Below are 17,634 nucleotides of genomic sequence, written 5' to 3' on the forward strand. Positions count from 1 at the left end.
CACATTAACTCATTTTCAATTACCATATCATCTCTTTGTGGCGGAGCCTGAGAACCGAGGATTCATATTAGAGTAGAAGCTATCGTCTGAATTCACTTCCCATAAAGACTCTTGGAGAATGAGCACTGATTAGGTTTCAAGGAGCCGATCGTCTTGAGATTAAAGAACAGTCATTTCTCAGACACTGTGTTGTGACCAGCACTGAGCAGTTGAATGTGGAGTCCGTTTCTTAAAATATGTCTCGTTACATTGTGAGGTCTTCACTTATTTAAATGAAGCTACATAAAGTCATACCTGCAATAAACTACAAGTGGTGGTGTAATGGTAATGTAATATATAAGGGATGGGCATTCCATGCAAAAACACTATTCAAGATCTAATTAGTCGAATCATCTAACGCTGCTCTGTGCCGGGCAGTGTGAGCGCCGACCGCCCGCAGTTTGTCAGTGACAACGTCATATTTATGACTAAATATGTCATATCTTGATATACAAACCAGGCTATATAAATTCTATATAATCCAGGCTTTATATTTAGATAAACCAGACTTTAGATTCCTATTTGTTTTGTTCGCAAAAAAATGGAAAGCAAGACGTACAGTATATAGTATATTGAGCGTGTTAAAAACCCAAACATTGACGTATTCAAGTATCCAAAGTCACATATTAGAGCAGTGACAGGTTTCAGTTTTTTTATTTTAATCTAATTCAATACCTCAAACAGTACCACTCACCTGCTCCTCTCTGAGCACCAAATATGGATTCATTTAAAAAAAAACGCACCAACTAATGCTCATGTTCCCCTGTTCAAATAACAAAAGAAACTGACATATCCAGCAGATAAGATTTACCTAACAGCAATTAAAATGGGAAATATCGCTATTTTATATATTACTAACTATAATTGAACTGCATGAAATGTAAGAATACAAATTAATAAATGGCAGATGGACAGAGAGTGGAATCTAATTTTACAAAAGTAAAAAAAAAATTTTTTTTACTTTTGTTTTTATTTTTAGTTTTTTGTTATTCTGTCACTGTCATTATGTTGTTAGACATCAGCTCTCTGAGAAGAGATAGAATAGCCTTTATTTTTTTAGAATAGATGCTATTCAGCTTCATTTTCCTCCCACTTAACTAATATTTGGCTTGTAACCAGAGGGTTGCCAGTTTGAATCCCAACAGGTCAAGGGCTGGGTGCCCCTGAGCAAGGTGCCCAATCCCCATTTCCCTGGGCACTGCTCATTGGCTGCTGAATAAGTAAACTGAGGAGAGCAACAAGTCTCTTCCTGTGTGTGTGTGTGTGTGTGTTTTGTTTATTAATGGTCTAAATAATGAGTCGTCCTCATCTGCATACAGATGAACAGCAGCGTTGCCGCCTGATAGATTAACACACAAACAGGATTGGGAGTGATTGGACCAACTTAATAAGTCACGTCTCAGTTTGTCTGCTCTGCACTTTCTCTGTCTCTCTGTATCACAAGATAATTACAACTGTACACACGTGTACTTTGTGTTTGCAGGAGCAGACTCTTCACTACAACAGTAGGACACAGTGAGCAGTGAGTGTCATGGCTGTTTATCCTGCTGCACTTTGACTAAGACGCTGCAGTGTATACCTAAGCCCAGATAAATGGGAGCGTTGCGTCAGTAAAGGGCGCCCGGCATAAAAATCTCTGCCACATCAAAGATGCGGATCATCCGCTGTGGTCACCCCAAGAGAGGGAGAAGCTGAAAGGAAAAAAAAACAAAAACTTTGACTGAGATGCTGCAGGGTGTAGTGGTTTGTAAATTGTAGATTATCTCCACCCTCACATGGCAATCCTGACATTCTATGTTTAAGTGGACATTAGGACTGCACGACGTAGACAAAACAAAATCTGGGAAACGTTTGATGGATGGATGAAAAGACGCACGCGCTGCAGAGTTCCTCGCTCTATGAAAAGTTGGTGCTTCCCTCTGTGTTCAGGTGCTTTTACTGCTGAAAGGTTTGTGCCGTCATACTCTTTAATTTGGTCTTTCGACGCAAACTGAAGCATGTTTCAATAGATCAGACAATAGATGTCCTATCTCTGTGGGGTCATTTTGTCTGGCCCTTTACTTTGAAGGGCTGTTTTTAGGGTTAAGACCTGGATTAAGGATAGGGTTACAATAAGGTTTTGGTTAGTGTAAGTGGCTATGAAATGCATTATGACTACGAGTGTCCACACAAAGAGTTCAAAATGTGTATGTGTGTGTTTCCAGAACACAACAGCCGGATCTGGTCCCATGTCATTGCTAAGCTAATCAGGTTAGCCACAGGACAAACGGAAGGAAGCATGTTTTTGCTCTCCTCATCCTCCATTTTCTCCTCCTCCATTCAATAACCTCTTCTCCACTTTGCCACTTTTCTCCATGTTTTCTTCCGGACTTTTACGCTAAGAGCAAAAGCGACATAAGTCACATTCTGCAGGAAAATCCGAGGAAGGTTTTCAGTATCAGACACTGGATACTGAAATCATGCCTAACCCTAAATGAAATACTAATAGATTAAATCACACTTTGACCCCAATTAATTATGTTGCTTTAAAAGTGCAATAAAGGAGTTTTTAGCTTTTTGAGAGTTTCAGGAGAATCAATTTAGACTCAGTTCTTTCAGACCGCAGATGTGCATCTCATCACAATAGCCACAATGTAAACAGCTTGGCAGAGTGAAATGAGTTTCATTAAGAAAATCAATTAAGGTGGACAGTGTTGCTTTACATGAAGGAGTTGGGGATGGGGAGGGAGGTGGGGAAGGGGGTGGTTGGAAATGTGCTCCGCACACTCTCTTTGTTCTCTTTGTTTTGTAGGCAGTGGTGGCTGGTGCAGAGCTGGACCCTGAAGCCTCCCTATAGCTGTCAAATTGGCATCCTTCCACCTACCTACCTCCCCCACCCATCGCTCCCCTCCACCATCCCACCTCCTCATTCATCTCCCTTTATTTCTCCCTACCTTCCCCCCTCTCTCCAACCTACCCCCATCCATCCCTTCATCCTGCCAACTCCATCCCCATCCCTTGCTGCCCTCTCCTCCTCATCAGCCTGCCACCTTGTCGTTCCCCCTTAACGTTGCTTTGCCATAAACTCTGCCCCCCACCACCCCCCGATGGCTGTCCTCCATCTCCACCCTCTCATGCTGCACTGATCTTAGATGTTCTTATTCTACAACCGTCAGAAGTAGGAGCCACTCCCACTTTCTTTGCCTCGCTCTGCCTCTCTTTCCATCCTGTTTGTTGGTTTCTATGGAAACTGATATAGGTTGCCTACACGTTATGATGTTTATTTGACGGAATTCTGATTCCACAATCATCATCAATGACTTCATTCTTCACCATCATCACATGTTTAGTGAAAACAGCTCTTGTTGGTTGTGTAACGTGTGGTTGGCTGCATCACACCACTGTGTCCTTGTAATGAAATGAGTGTGTTTGTGTACAGTATGAGCACATGGAGGCGTTTTTTACACGTTTTAATTAAAACTGATTTAAAGTGACCCTTTAAATAGAAAATTCAAAATCTATGGACTGGCGATCTGTCCAGGGTGTGACCCCACCTTTTTGCCGCATGTCAGCTGAGATTCAGCTGAGGCACAACACCCCGCGTAATCCTCATGGGGCAGATAAAGCGGTAGAAGACGGATGGATACTAGAACGCAGGGAAAGCTTTGTGCCCATATACTTGTCATTACGGTAGCCCCTCATGACATCCACGGAGCGACCGTCCAATCACAGACAAGATTCACCGGCATGTCACATGTGTGTGACCTCAGCTTCTCAGTACCGTAATTCCTAAACGGTTGAATAGCTGCCAGATATCGAAAGTTAACTTTATCTTGGAACATTTTTTGACAATTCTACAGCCATAAAAATGTTAACACAGCATGGATCCACTGTGGTTAACATTTGGGTTTAAACACGGAGCCTTTGTTAGCTCACAGAAATCACATGACTGTGGAAGACAGCACTTGTCGTTACCATGGTTTCTCAACAATAAAACAGTTCATACATATGCTGCTTTGATCATTATACCCAACCAACAACGACCGTCACAGTGATGTCAATTATTGTTATTGTGTTATTCAATTCATTTTTGTGTCATTCAATTCATTTTTCATAACAACTACAATAACAGAAGACACATCAGAAGTCAAAACGGAAAGTTAAATGTGAAACAAAACCTCTTACCTGCATATCATTTACAAGATGCATTACATAGACAAACACCAAACACATCCAACTTCTTTCCTTTTCTATTCCATTCCAATTCTTGTTTATCTGAGATTTAATCCTTCCCACTTCAAACAGATGATTATTCACATGCACGCCCGTGTAGTCGCCGTTTAAACAATTCTACATGCTTATAGACTGCGGGAGAAAAGTGAAAACCACACACCCACGCGAAGTCCGCACAGAGAGGCCTCAGCTCAATTAGTATGCCTGTCTATTAAAATGCAGCTATCCAAGTGAGTCATTTGTGTGGCCACACAAACTGAACCCAAGGCAATGTGGTGAGAAAAAAAAAACAGGTGGGCGTGAACATCACTGTTTGACCATAATCATCACATCAGCACAGTGATCCCTTGTCATGAGGCTGCGATAGGAAAGCACACAATGAGTATCTAAGGTGGCTTGTGCTGAGCGCACAGCGGGAGACGGGACGGGAGCCATGTTTAAACGCACGCAGACACATCAGTCTGACCGCCACAAACTCGCGCTGGAGGAAAATTTAAGGCACTGACTTCCTGTCAGTCAACATGACAGCCGCTCAGTATTCAGTCCAGCAACAGCGTCTTCTCTCTGATTGCATCCATCTCTCTCTGAGATCGATGAGGGCTGGAGGGAAGAGGAGAGGATCATTTCTGGACTGAGAGAGAGAGGTGAAGATATTGATAAGAGGCGAGCAGGCTGGACACACACACTCACACACACACACACACTCTCACACACACACACATGCTGCAAGGATTAACAGGGCGCAGGCCGAGGAGCTCCACTGCAGAATATTGATTGCTGAGAAAACCAGCCATGGGGAGGAGGAGGTGTGTGTGTGTGTGTGTGTGTGTGTGTATCTTGGTCTGGGGGGGTTGTTCACCACTAAAACACACAATAATAATACAAAATGCAGCAGTATCAGTTACATACCGACAAAGACAGTACGTTGGCCAGTGAATATACAGCAGGTTTAGTACATTATGTGAATAAATAAACAGAATAAACCCTCCCAGACAGACAGGACAGACAGGGAGACAGCAGCAGCAGCAGCAGCAGCAGCAGGCTGTGGTTCTGTCAGTCAGGTTATAAAAAGCTTGGTACAGTATGCAGAGGAGACGCGCGGCCAGAATCAATACGCTGCCACTGACCTTCATTGAGCAGAGACACAGAGATGGGAGAGTGTTCAGGAAGATACCCATCATCGCTGGTCACATGACGGGAGGAGTTTTATGAGCACTGATGTCTCACTCTCCCCGTCCACTTCCTGTTTCACGAGTCAACCGAACTTCATCACTGTGTGTTTTGAGTTTCCGCCGTTTGCCGCTGAGATCTCCGTCTCCTGCTGAATATTGTGTGTGTGTGTGTGTGTGTGTGTGTGTGTGTGTGTCACTTCATATACGCAGGCAATAGCTTAATGTAATCAAACGAAGGCCAAGGAATTCAGATGCACAAGAAGTCTATGATGATCCATTAAATCAGAGTCCTTCTTCCATTTTGAATGCATACCTGGTGTAAAGTGCTCATTACAGGCTATACACGAGTGATGTGAAGTCATTTTACTAGATACTTAAGTGTGTTTTAGGACAGATAGCCTGCCTCCCTTTAATTAATCAATGCCTCTGTTGGTGTCAGAAAAAAATGTAAACCTGTATTTAATACGTATTACCAAATATGATGCTATAATAAGGCCAATTAAGCTAAATCCCACTGTAAAGGTGATGTAATTAAGAGTAAAGTAGGCGAGTCTTTAAAATGTCATCACATAACTACACTGATGCTGTGATAAGAGACATCAGGATGTGACTGACTGATAAAATGACACTTAATCGCAGCATGACATCACAGAGTCAGAAGAAGAAGAATTGATATGATCCATATGATTCAGCTATACTGATAAACAGTCTCTGCTCATCATTGTCATCATCTCGTTAAACCCTGGAATCAGAACCCCTCAGAGCAAGATCAATGAAATTAAAATAAAAATTTAACTTATTCAAGAAATCTGTGGTAAGAGAATAATCTCAACTAGAATAAAAACTTAAATACAAAGTGTCACAAGACGGTCGTCATCAAGACTGAATGGACCAGTGAACAAACTACAGCGTGAACAACTGAGGAACAGAAAGGCACAGACCAGACTCTCTAAGCAGCTGTACAGTCATGTGACCTCAGTTTACAACAAGGAAACAAGCCCAGTTTATTCAAATATGTTAAGCCATTTTTCGGTTATATGTATAAAGCCACAATTTGAACTGAATGTAAACTATAAACCCACAGCACATCTCATCTGTTTCAGCCTACAAGAAAGCACAGACAAAAATATAACCACAGACACAGCGGCACCGCCACAGCTACACATCCTCTGTGTGTGTGTGTGTGTGTGTGTGTGTGTGTGTGTGTGTGTGTGTGTGTGTGTGTAAGAGAGAAGGAGAGTGCTGACCAGGAGGAAAGCAGATATCATGGCCTGTGTGTTTAATCCTGAAACTGAGAGAAAGACAGAGAGAGAGAGAGAGAAAAAATGAGAATGTGTGTGTGTGTGTGTGGAAAAAGAGACCGAGAGAGTCGCTATTCTTTTCATCTCCACATAGATACTGTCCTTGTCTTGATATTAGATAAGCACTTTGTGTGCGTGTGTGTGTGTGTGTGTAGACATCCTAACCACATACATACACCTGCATGTGAGAGGAGAGAGACACAGGACACAATCAAACACATCTGTTCAGATGACAAATGGTTGATCCAAGAAGAATAAAAAGTCTTGCGCTTCTATCCAAATATGCGATTTAGAAAAAGAAATGAAGGATCATACACTATAAATACATCTGCAACAACTCACTTCATTAAAACCAGTGAGCACACACACTTTCATGAATCAAACACAGTGAGAAACACACCGAGGCATAATCCTTCCATCTGTGTTGTAGCTTGTGTAAATAGATCGAAATTGCCATTTTAACCTACATTCAACACAAGAGGATCAATGAAAACATGCCTCATGAAATTTTTAATTTAATTTTTGAGGGATGTTTCTGTGTAGTTTTATGTCATAATTTGTGTGGGCAAGTCACTTTTAGAATCAGAAACCGTATGATTGTTCAGTCTGAGCTTCAGAGATCAGTTTAAAAAACAATAAAAAAAAACTATAAATCTCCAATTATGAGTTGAAGATCAAAGATAAAGAAGTCCCAGACCAGAGGAAATATATTTATGAGTATTCATGCTGGTCCTTCTCGTCCTTTCTGCGCATTACTGTGAAATCTAATATGCACCAAACAACAAAAATCTAATTTTACAGGTCAAAGAGTGCAGCAGGATGTCAGAGTGCGCTGCTGACGAGCAGTTCTTTTCTGCTCCGTGCTTATTTAACCATGTATGCTGTGACAGTCACAACACAAAAAAACATCTATGACGTGTGAGACAGAAGTATTAAATAACTGAGAATCCCTAACCCTAACCCTAACCCAGGTGTAAGACATCCATCGCCCCGTAAATCAACTAGCAACCTCGTTCTATGTCTGTGTGTGTGTGTGTGTATACTTGGATCTACAACACATTCTGATTTATCACTATGGAAACTTAACTTTCGCAGACCAGACAACAAACACTATCACATTATAATAATCCATCTTTTTTTGCAGCTGGACAACCGCCATGTGTGACAGAAAGAAATGGAACACAACGCAGAACCAGAAGAGCTCGGCCAACACGCACGCACACATGAGGCAATTCCTGTCGAGTAGAGTTCACATTGGACCTAAGAAATACTAAGGAGGCTCTGATAATCATTGACTCCCAATGGGACAAGGGAGTGGTAACTATTGTAAAGTGTTAAATCAACAGTGACACTCAGACCAAATGAGTCTGCACTGTGTTTCATATTGAGACGACTGGACGGTGGGACAAAGAAAAACAAAATCTCTAATGGCGTGTTTCCACTGGCTCTATTTGCCTCGCCTCGGCATGGCATGGCACAGTTATGTTTGAACTAGCATAGTACCTGGTACCAGATACTTTTTTTAGTACCTGCTCTGGCAAGGTTCCAAGTGTGCTGAGCAGGTACTATGCGTGATGGCGCCAGACTGCCGGCCACTGATTGGCCAGAGTTCCGTCACAGGAAGAGACGCCCGACACAAAAATCAAGCCAAACAATGCCGAACTGTAGATCAGAGGTTAAAAATACTTAATAATCCTAGTGGAGATGCAACCTAAACCGTGCCGACACGAGCCATAAGGGACCGTAGCGAAAAAGGGCCATAAGTAAACCAAAAATACGTGTTTCTACATTTCTCATTTGACACCATGTGGGTGGGTGAGAAGGAAAATAAGCCTCTCCATCATCATTTAATCACTCTCTTGGTCAGTCAGTTGGACGATCCTTCCTCAACAGCCAGAAGGGGCAGGGACGCCAAAGATTAGTGGAGTGTCCAACACTGAGCCCCACTTAATCCAGTCAGTCACAAATCTGCCCCAAGCATGACGATTAACCCTTTTCCCCTGCAGGAAGCAATCCCAGGCAAACACAGCACAGATTAATCCAGGCAAAGGTCACTGCTGGACCCGGCTCATTTCACCCAGCAAACACATATGTAACGTTGCTGAGCTGAAGTCAACCGGCATGATCACTGCGAACTAGGCCTGTTACCTGCACTTCAGAACAGGTGAAACAGACGGTCAGTCATCTGGAAGAAAACACAAAAGGATGAAAAAGGCATCTGTTTTTACAGTAAAGCTCCAAACTAAAGGTGTTTCTCCTTATAGTTTCTCAGCAGTTCTGAACTAAAGCTCAAAAACAGGCTGAACTACAAGCAAGTGACAGAAGATGCTTGGAAGGAGAAATGTCTTCTCCTGCCGCAGCTCTGTGTCAGTCTGCAGGAATTAGGACAGTGAGGATTAGAAGGAAACCTTTCATGGATTCTTTTAGGTGTTTTGGTCAAGAAGGCGGGCAGTGACATCCTCAGGTGAGCCTGGAGAACTCTAGGTCCAAATTCAAACCGCTTGCAACCGTCTCACCATCTCTGTCTGTCGAGGGTCTAGCGCCACCTGTACTGTACCATTAGGAAGGGTACCCGAAAAAGAAGAACGGGTGGGGCCGGTTATTATTGTACGATTCATAAAGGAAACATAAAATAATGCATACTGTACCGAACCCAAGTACGACCCAGCCCATGCTGAGCGAACAAGTCTGGGTGAAAGTGAGTAAGTTATGAAAATATCCACGTGACATTCAATTCAAACTGCCGGTGGTGCTGTAGTTAGCTGTTGTGTAGCTCCAGCATGAGCCCTAAGGTGAATCGTTACTACAGTAGTTTCTACACTGAATGCTAATGTTGCTGCTTGTCTGCTGACCAGTTTACAGTCTCCTTAAATTCAACGTGTTTATCACTGATAATGCAGTATGTCGTGGTTAGCGGTGGGGGACTGGGGACACAGATGTTCCGATAATGGACTAATAAACTATGTATGTCATGTACCGCATTGACTTCGGGACTGGCAATGACCGGCAGGTCCAGAAGATTGAGCTGTCCGTCTGCTGCCGCGGCCATGGCTCCCTCATGGCCAACGCCAGCTTATCAGTTTACACCATTAGAAGTCAGAAATGAGAGAGAGAGAGAGGCTTGCCTGAAGGAAGAGGAGGAGAGCTGGAGGGGATGAGGACTTCAGGGAGCAGCAGTGGAGAAGGAGTTGAGGAGCGTTCAGAGTTCAGCTCCAGCTGTATTATATATCTGTGCAAGGACTCTCTGGTTCCAGTGATTGAGCACTGAGCACACACAGCAACACAGCCTCCAGGCTGCAATAGCCTGCCACAGACATCCGAGGTAATTACAAGGAAATGCTTCCTGTGTAACCCACTGCAGAATGACATGCACAATACTCTCCAATTGACACTTTTATGCTGAGGATTATTCAGAGCCATCATTTGAGCTCAGAGATAAAAACCCAAACAGTTTTACAGGCCATGAGAAGAACTATTTTCCAAATCACAACTTGTGATGGATGATGGAGAAGCGACGCAGACACACCGTTACAGGCTGAAATAGGAAGGTCACGATGTCAATCAATCACCAGTCACGGATAAAAAGCAACCGAAATCTCATATCATCAAGTTATTTTGAATAAATGTGATTAAACCACACACACACACACACACACACACACACACACTCCCAACACAGCAGTGGAGTTAAGCATCAAAGTTACAATTTCTCAAGAATATTTTCATCTACACTTTAAATGTGATTCTTATCTATTCATAAGTTATAGAAATGTATTCACAATGAAACCCAGCATTCAAGGATTTTCATGTTTTAACATTTCACATTCACGAGGAACCTAAACATCATTTCTCCTCTAACTGAACTGCTGAATGGTTCGTATTTTCTGAGAGTTATTGTTAATAAAATAAATTTAAAAAAAGAATCTGTCAACTCTGCCTGACAGCTGAGGTTTTGTTGAGTTCAAATAGAGAGAGAAAGAAAGGAAGTAAAGAAATCCAAGAGAGCTTTGAAAAGATAACAGCCATTTGTCTTTATGTTTATTATCGATCACTAAACATTGGTGAAAATATTCCAATGCTTCCAATGATATTGTTCTTGTTTAACAATAAAAATAAAAATAAAAACTCTAGACACTAGAAACAAACACTAGACTCTCTTTTTGAGAACAGCTGAACAACATGATGAGCACCCTGGGAAATGATTATTCTGGGCCATGATAACAAATTGGACAATTAACCTAAACAGAATACCAACACCTTGTGACAAGTGACAGTATGCAAATAAAAAACCGAAATAATCAAAACGGGTATTACAAAACGGGGGCTTTTATTCTGAAAATAACGCTTTTAATGTAACCATGTCTGATTTCCTGTCCCGCTGGCAAAAATAGAACACAATACACAATAACTTTAAGGTCAATTCAAAAGGTTCATTGAAATGTTGACACTTTTTTTTACGTGCAATACATTTCATTTGTTTCTTCTTATCTTTTGAAATAATTGTGATTATTATTTTTTCCCATAATTGAGCAGCCCTAAGTGCCAGGTGCTCAAAATAGTACAATTACAACACACATTACATTAAACTGTAAACAGCCTCTGCAGGTGACTTACATGTGTCACAGACGTGGGAGGAATTTTATTCAAATGATAAGAAAGAGTGAGAAATACACTCTTCAGCAAGCAGCAGTGGAGCTGCATGATTACTCCATTATTAATCAAGTACTAAATGAATGGACAACGTATATACAGAGGCTATAAGAATGTGCAGTGCAGAGCGTCTTATATCCGTTTTTCAGTACTATACATATATATATACATATATATATCTTAGTATATTATATATATTATAATTATTATTATTATGATATATTATATACACACATATGTATATATATATATATATATACACACAATATAGGAAATCTGATTAATTATAAATTATAATTAAATAAAAATAAAAAAGTTTGATTGAATTTGTGAAATATGTCACATTTCAAAGTACGCTTGGCTCATTTTTATCAACAAAAATAAAATGAAAAAAGGTTTTGTTTAGTTTTTTTTTTATAATATATGCAACATAGACCCAATCATAACTTATTAACATATAAGACGAAAAAAAACACATTTTGCAAAGCCTGAAAATGTGGCCCATAAACACACACCCCAGGATGTCCATATAAGGCCGTATAATGAGCCGTGCCGTGTGAGCGTGAAGGCTTAAAAACAGTTTCTTATTAAAAACACTTTTGTGAATCCACTGTGCTTCTATTGCGTCTTTGCTCCTCTACGACCATAAACTGAATATCTATGCTCTTGTCAGTTCAAGGTTTGACAGTTTGATTAATCAACAAATGTATTAACAATGAAAATAACCCTTGGTTGGTTAACAAACTGTGACACGAGTACTGGAATCCCAACATGCCGTGTGCTGCATGTGACAAGGCTCTGTGTAGTGCATGAATGTGTTTACATTCACAAATGTTTAAGCCGGACCTCTCCTTGTTTTATGGTTCCACTGTGGAGGCCAGAGATCTACACTCCGCCTCAGACAACGCTGATTACACACCGAGTTTTGCACACAACAGGCTGAGCTCATCAAGTACTGAGCACAAAGTCAACCACCTGCCAGGCAGAGGCAGACAGACACTGATTGACACTTTCACAGGACACAGGTTCCACAATTCTACTTCACACAAGCTGTATATCAGTGCAAGATCAATCACAGGCTAATAATAACTGGTTTATCAGTGGCAGTAATGATACGTGCTGTGCAGACGAAACACCACCGTGTGATTTGTTGAGGGACAAAGAAGGAGCAGAATGTTTAATGCAACTGATATCTCAAATGAAGGTGTGACAGAATCGCTGTCATATAGACAAGAGCTTACGTACAGGTACACACCTGTGTGCAGCCCTAGGACACAGCAGACTAATATATAGACATCAATAATCAACAATATATAGCATCTTCAGATTTCTTATTTCTTTTCTCTGCTAAAAATAAAGCCACACATGTCATTTTAGAGATAAGAAATGTTTAGACACGTGTGTGGCCATTACCTTCTGACAGCGGAAATCGTGTGTCAGAGCAAAACACAGTGCATGTTCCAGCATGTGGTTGCTATAGGAACATAAAGATGGATGTTGTGGAACCCGGCAAGACAACAACTTATGTATAGGCACTTGTTTGGTTCAGGGGTCGAGTCCGGTCAAAACGGTTCAGTAGTGGATGATTGTCACATGATGTTCTATTACGATATCGCAATAAAGACATTTGTGACGAGATTCCACACAATTCCAAAGAAAAAAGTATGTGCTTTTGATATGGAATCATGTATAATACTTAAAATGGCAAGGACAGACAATTACCTACATTTAGTTACTTACTAAAAATAAACAATAAAATACTAAACATGAAGGTTGTGGGCCATGATTTCACATGATATTAAGTGGCGGGCCGCACGTAATCGATTGTGAGTTTGACACCTCTGAAGTAAAGTGAGTCTAAAAGAAATTAGCATTAACACTGCACTTGTGTAAGTTTTCAAATCCTCGCTCTGTCTCTTCCGTGAACAGCTCCACTGCACAATCACAGCGATTTTAATCATCAGCTTTACTTCAGTTTCATTTACTTTGCCTTTACTTTGGTTCTCTCACAAGAAAATCACGTGTTTAAAATGAAAACTGAGCATGTCAAAAATTATTTGCTGCCGCTGTCAAAGCTCCTCACAAAAGCGTCAGACAAGAGACTTTGACGGGTGATTGTTAAAGGCAGAATGAGTGCGTTGTATCAAAAACCAGCAGAGTTGTAGGTGCTTTGTACTTCAACAGCTATAGATCTAAGAAGAAGCTGTAAATATAGATAAGCTGAAATACAGATGTCCTAAAGAAAGAAAACAGAGCTGCACATCATATGTGATGTCCTGGTAACTGATGTTCCCAATCACAAGACCAACGGTGTGCCTCACTCACTCAAGGACGTTTGCACGGTTGTAGTTCAGCCAGAAATGGAACTGAAAGAAAAATATTAATGTTGATTCCATGGAAAAATGTAAGTCGTCTTATAAGAAAACAATAAGGAGATCAGACTCCAGAGTCACACAGATGTCAGGCATGAATGTGAAGAAAAAAACAACATATTTATATTTATACTAAAAGTGTGAATGTAACCTGAGGCTGCAGAGACAGAGGGATGCAGCCCATGCAGAGGGAAAGAGGAAGGGGATGAAGAGGGAAAAGGGATTAGCAGACTGTCCTTCCTCCCCTCGCCCTCCTGGTGAGCACATGGCGAGGTCAGGGGAGAAAACTGGAGTTATTTTGGAGCACAGTGGAGAGGAGCTAAGCAGGCCCTCTCATTAGGATTTATCACGGAAGAGGCTGCGCTCGCTCTACGGGCAGAACTGGCAGAAGGCTGAGGGTGGGGAGGAGCCCTCACAGACGTTAACACTTTAGATGCCAAAAAGGCGGCGGCAAAATCCTGCTAGTGTTTTGTGGGACGGCAAAAATATAACAGAGGTCCAACACATTTTATTACCAAATTGTTTCCTCAATTAACTGTTTTTGGGGGCTTTTTTTATCATCAGTAGGAAACCATGACGAAAACAATTAATCAAGTCTTCTCCACTGCTGTTACTGTACTAAAAAAAATGATGGATTTAATATATAAAATCATCACAAGTTTATTTTCATTATTGAACTATTGACTATTTAATACACAATGAGAGGAGAGTTGATGGACAAGGCAGAGGATATGACGTTATGGGTCAAAAAGTGTCCGACTGGCAACAATTCAAATGTTACCTGATGACTAAAAATAAACTGATGGCACAGATGAGGCAAACTCTGTGTGATGGCTGATGATGATGATGGCAGCATCAATTCTAATATGTCAAACATGTCATCCCTACGTCACACTGTCCAATGACAAGCATATTACATGTTAGTGCAAGTTCACCATAGACTCACACTATTATTGGCAACTGCACAATTACAAAGGAAGTGAACCCTCCACCTTCAGTCATTCTGTTTCCACTTTTCTTTATTGTTCATTAAACGGACTCCAACCGCGGCTAAACATGTGTTTCTCCTCCAGAAGTGAGATATTTCTACTGGCTTGATTAACAGGAAGAGCTAAAAGTAGCAGTTATTAATTTACCTTAAAACTAACTAACTTTGTGTCTCAAAGGCCTTTGGCAGAAACATGTAACAAGACATCGGCCGTTACTTGTGTGAGAGACTTCTGGTTTGGCATCTCAGGTCAGTGCAGCAGACAGGACAACAACTATGAAAGATAATGTTGCTTCAAGAAAACAGGCAGGTGTTGCTATAACAGCAGCCGGTTTAAGCAAAAAGGCTTAAATGGAATAGAAATGTTTTGATCATCAGCTAACACGGGAATTCCTCCTCCACGGAATAAAGAAAAAGATTGTTTCTAAAAGCCGTAAATATGAAGAAGCCACCGTATGGCAGTTGCCAGGAAACACAGATAAAACTTCCAAGCAGCAGCAGGTAAAACCACCGCTAATTATGATTAAGTGTGTCCGAGTTTGGGTCCCAAGTAACAGTTGGTAATAGTTTAGTAATTAAAACCAGGTTATATTGGTCATTTTTATATATTATCATATATATACATCATAAATATCCTCATATATACACTTTCTTCATGTCGTCCTCCCACTGGGTAATATTACACAAACGTGGCCATTTCCATTTGTTATCGAAAGCAAAACTCGCTCCATTAACAGAAATGTGTATGTGGAGGAAATGAATACTGGAAGTGCTGCACATGAACAGGAAGTACGATGAAACGTCTATAAGCTATGTAAAATGAATATAAGATACATGGATTTTGGATGCATTACACATGGGTTATTGTCTAAACAAATGTATGGTTACATTCTGGTTGAAGGAGGAAAAGTAAATCACAATAATAAATAAAAACTTGGATGGGAAAAAAAGCGCATAACTGAATCACCACTAGATATGAATATAAAACAATATCCATCATGAGGCTGGGACTTCATCATAATAACATCTCAATTATCAGTGGTAAAGTAAAAACAATGCATAGGCTAAAGCTAAAGTTGGATTTACTCCGACACACATAGTTGCAGTTAACCCTCTTTATACTGATTGATTTTGATTAAATGATCAATGTATTTATTTTAAAGACCATGTACACCTCACACCCAGTCACCACACTAGGTTATAGCTTCAGTCCAGAAAAGAAAATAATTATGAAAAACCCAAACAATGAATGAATGATAGATAGATAGATAGATAGATAGATAGATAGATAGATAGATAGATAGAATACGTTATAATGGTCCATTCACATAATGGGTCACTGTTCTGATGCTTGGCACGCGCCACCGATTGTTACTCGCTGTGCGTAGGTCCTTGGTCATTCCGCATCACCCACCCACTACACACACACACACACACACTCACAAAGCCATCCATCACGCGCGCGCAGAACAATGTGCGTCTGTTAGTAACACAGTGGCCCACTGCACTCTGCACTCCTCTAGAAAAGCGGTCATGAATAATAACGATTGTCATCATGACACAGTGGAGAAAGGAGGAGGACACAGTGCAGCGACACGCGGCTCACACCCGAGCACGAGCCATGTTTTAATGAGCTGCAGCAGCCTGAATGACGACGACGACGACAACAACAACAACAACAACAACACAAAACAACAACAACTTCCTAAACAACTGATGCAAAAGCAAAGTGTGCGACGCTGCCGCAGCAGCGCTGTCATTGTTTTTCTCCCATTAACGTTTGAGTTCGATAACCGGGCAGTGCGCGTGCCAACAGACGCGCCCGCCGAGGAGAGGAGAGGAGAGGAGAGAGCTCTGCAGCCTGTCACCGGTGAGCACCAAATACAAACTGCAGGAGGAGGAGGAGGAGGAAGAAGAACCCTGCGATTCATTGTGAATAAAAACACACGCACATGCACAAAAACGCCCTCTTACCTTCACTTCAGTGAGATTTCAAGCATGAATGTCGAGCCGCCTCCCGCTCTCCTGTCTGCTTCTTGTTTGCGTTGTTTTTGGTTTGAAGTGTTTGTTCATTCGCCTGCACTTTCTTTCTTTCTCCCCCCTTAGCGTTTATTGTAAAATGGACAATATAGCCCCGCTGTACATGGGGAAGGAAGGGAGTGAGAGCTCACAGTAGGATCCTCAAGACTCCCTGTGGCAACCCGAGGGGGCGGGGCCACGACTGCTTACGTCAGGGTGTGGGGGGGGGTGCCCTGCTGTAATCTACTGTAGTATAACAATATCCATTTATAACAATTGGCATGGAGATCCAACAAATGCTTATCTATCTATCTATAATTGTTTTGGGTTTTATCTATCTATCTGTCTGTCTGTCTGTCTATCTTTACAGCAGATCTCCCAGGTTGAAATGTCAATTTCAAACACATCTCCATCCATTAGAACATGTTCATGCCTCAATAATATAATTCAAAAAACTTTATTGCACTGATTATGTGTTATATTTATCATTTGACAATTGTTATTGTGTTTAATGCAGTTTGGCTTGTAGTGTGTAATGTGAGCATGTAGTTCTGTGTTTTAGTGTAGTTTTAATGTGTTTGATCAATGGAAAAGCCCAACTCTGTGTACAGCACATCTGTTGCATTATTTGTATTTGACCTATTTAAAATTCTATTCTACTCTGTATGTGTCGGAGTAAATCAAACTTTAGCTTTAGCCTATACATCATTTTTTGTTTCTTTCTTTCTTTCTTTTGTCTTTTGGGAATGAGCTGGAATAAATCAATCTATCAAATGTAGTGCAGTCTAACACCTGTAATAAATAAATCTTATATTCTCTCATATTGTTTTCGGCTTCAGTTGTTTACAGATTGTAAACAGATAAAGTGCAGAGTTCAAATA

General features: G+C 41.0%; 2 protein-coding genes across 6 annotated transcripts in view; one reads left to right on the forward strand and one right to left on the reverse strand.

Moving 5' to 3' along the window:
• Positions 1-17,634, forward strand: part of samd11 (sterile alpha motif domain containing 11) — a 1,171,052-nt gene that overhangs the window by 97,765 nt on the left and 1,055,653 nt on the right. The gene's annotated exons all lie outside the window — the stretch shown is intronic.
• Positions 1-17,634, reverse strand: part of LOC122777095 (nucleolar protein 4-like) — a 69,218-nt gene that overhangs the window by 45,276 nt on the left and 6,308 nt on the right. Inside the window, exon 1 of one of the 2 annotated variants that reach the window (XM_044038090.1) lies at positions 16,709-16,937. The exons of the other annotated variant lie outside the window; for it this stretch is intronic. The gene's annotated coding sequence lies outside the window, so the exon portion shown is untranslated. Of the gene's footprint in view, positions 1-16,708; positions 16,938-17,634 lie in introns of those variants that run through there. 2 annotated transcript variants of the gene reach the window in all.

Source organism: Solea senegalensis, linkage group LG11, assembly GCF_019176455.1.
Source record: "Solea senegalensis isolate Sse05_10M linkage group LG11, IFAPA_SoseM_1, whole genome shotgun sequence".
Lineage (NCBI taxonomy): Eukaryota > Metazoa > Chordata > Actinopteri > Pleuronectiformes > Soleidae > Solea > Solea senegalensis.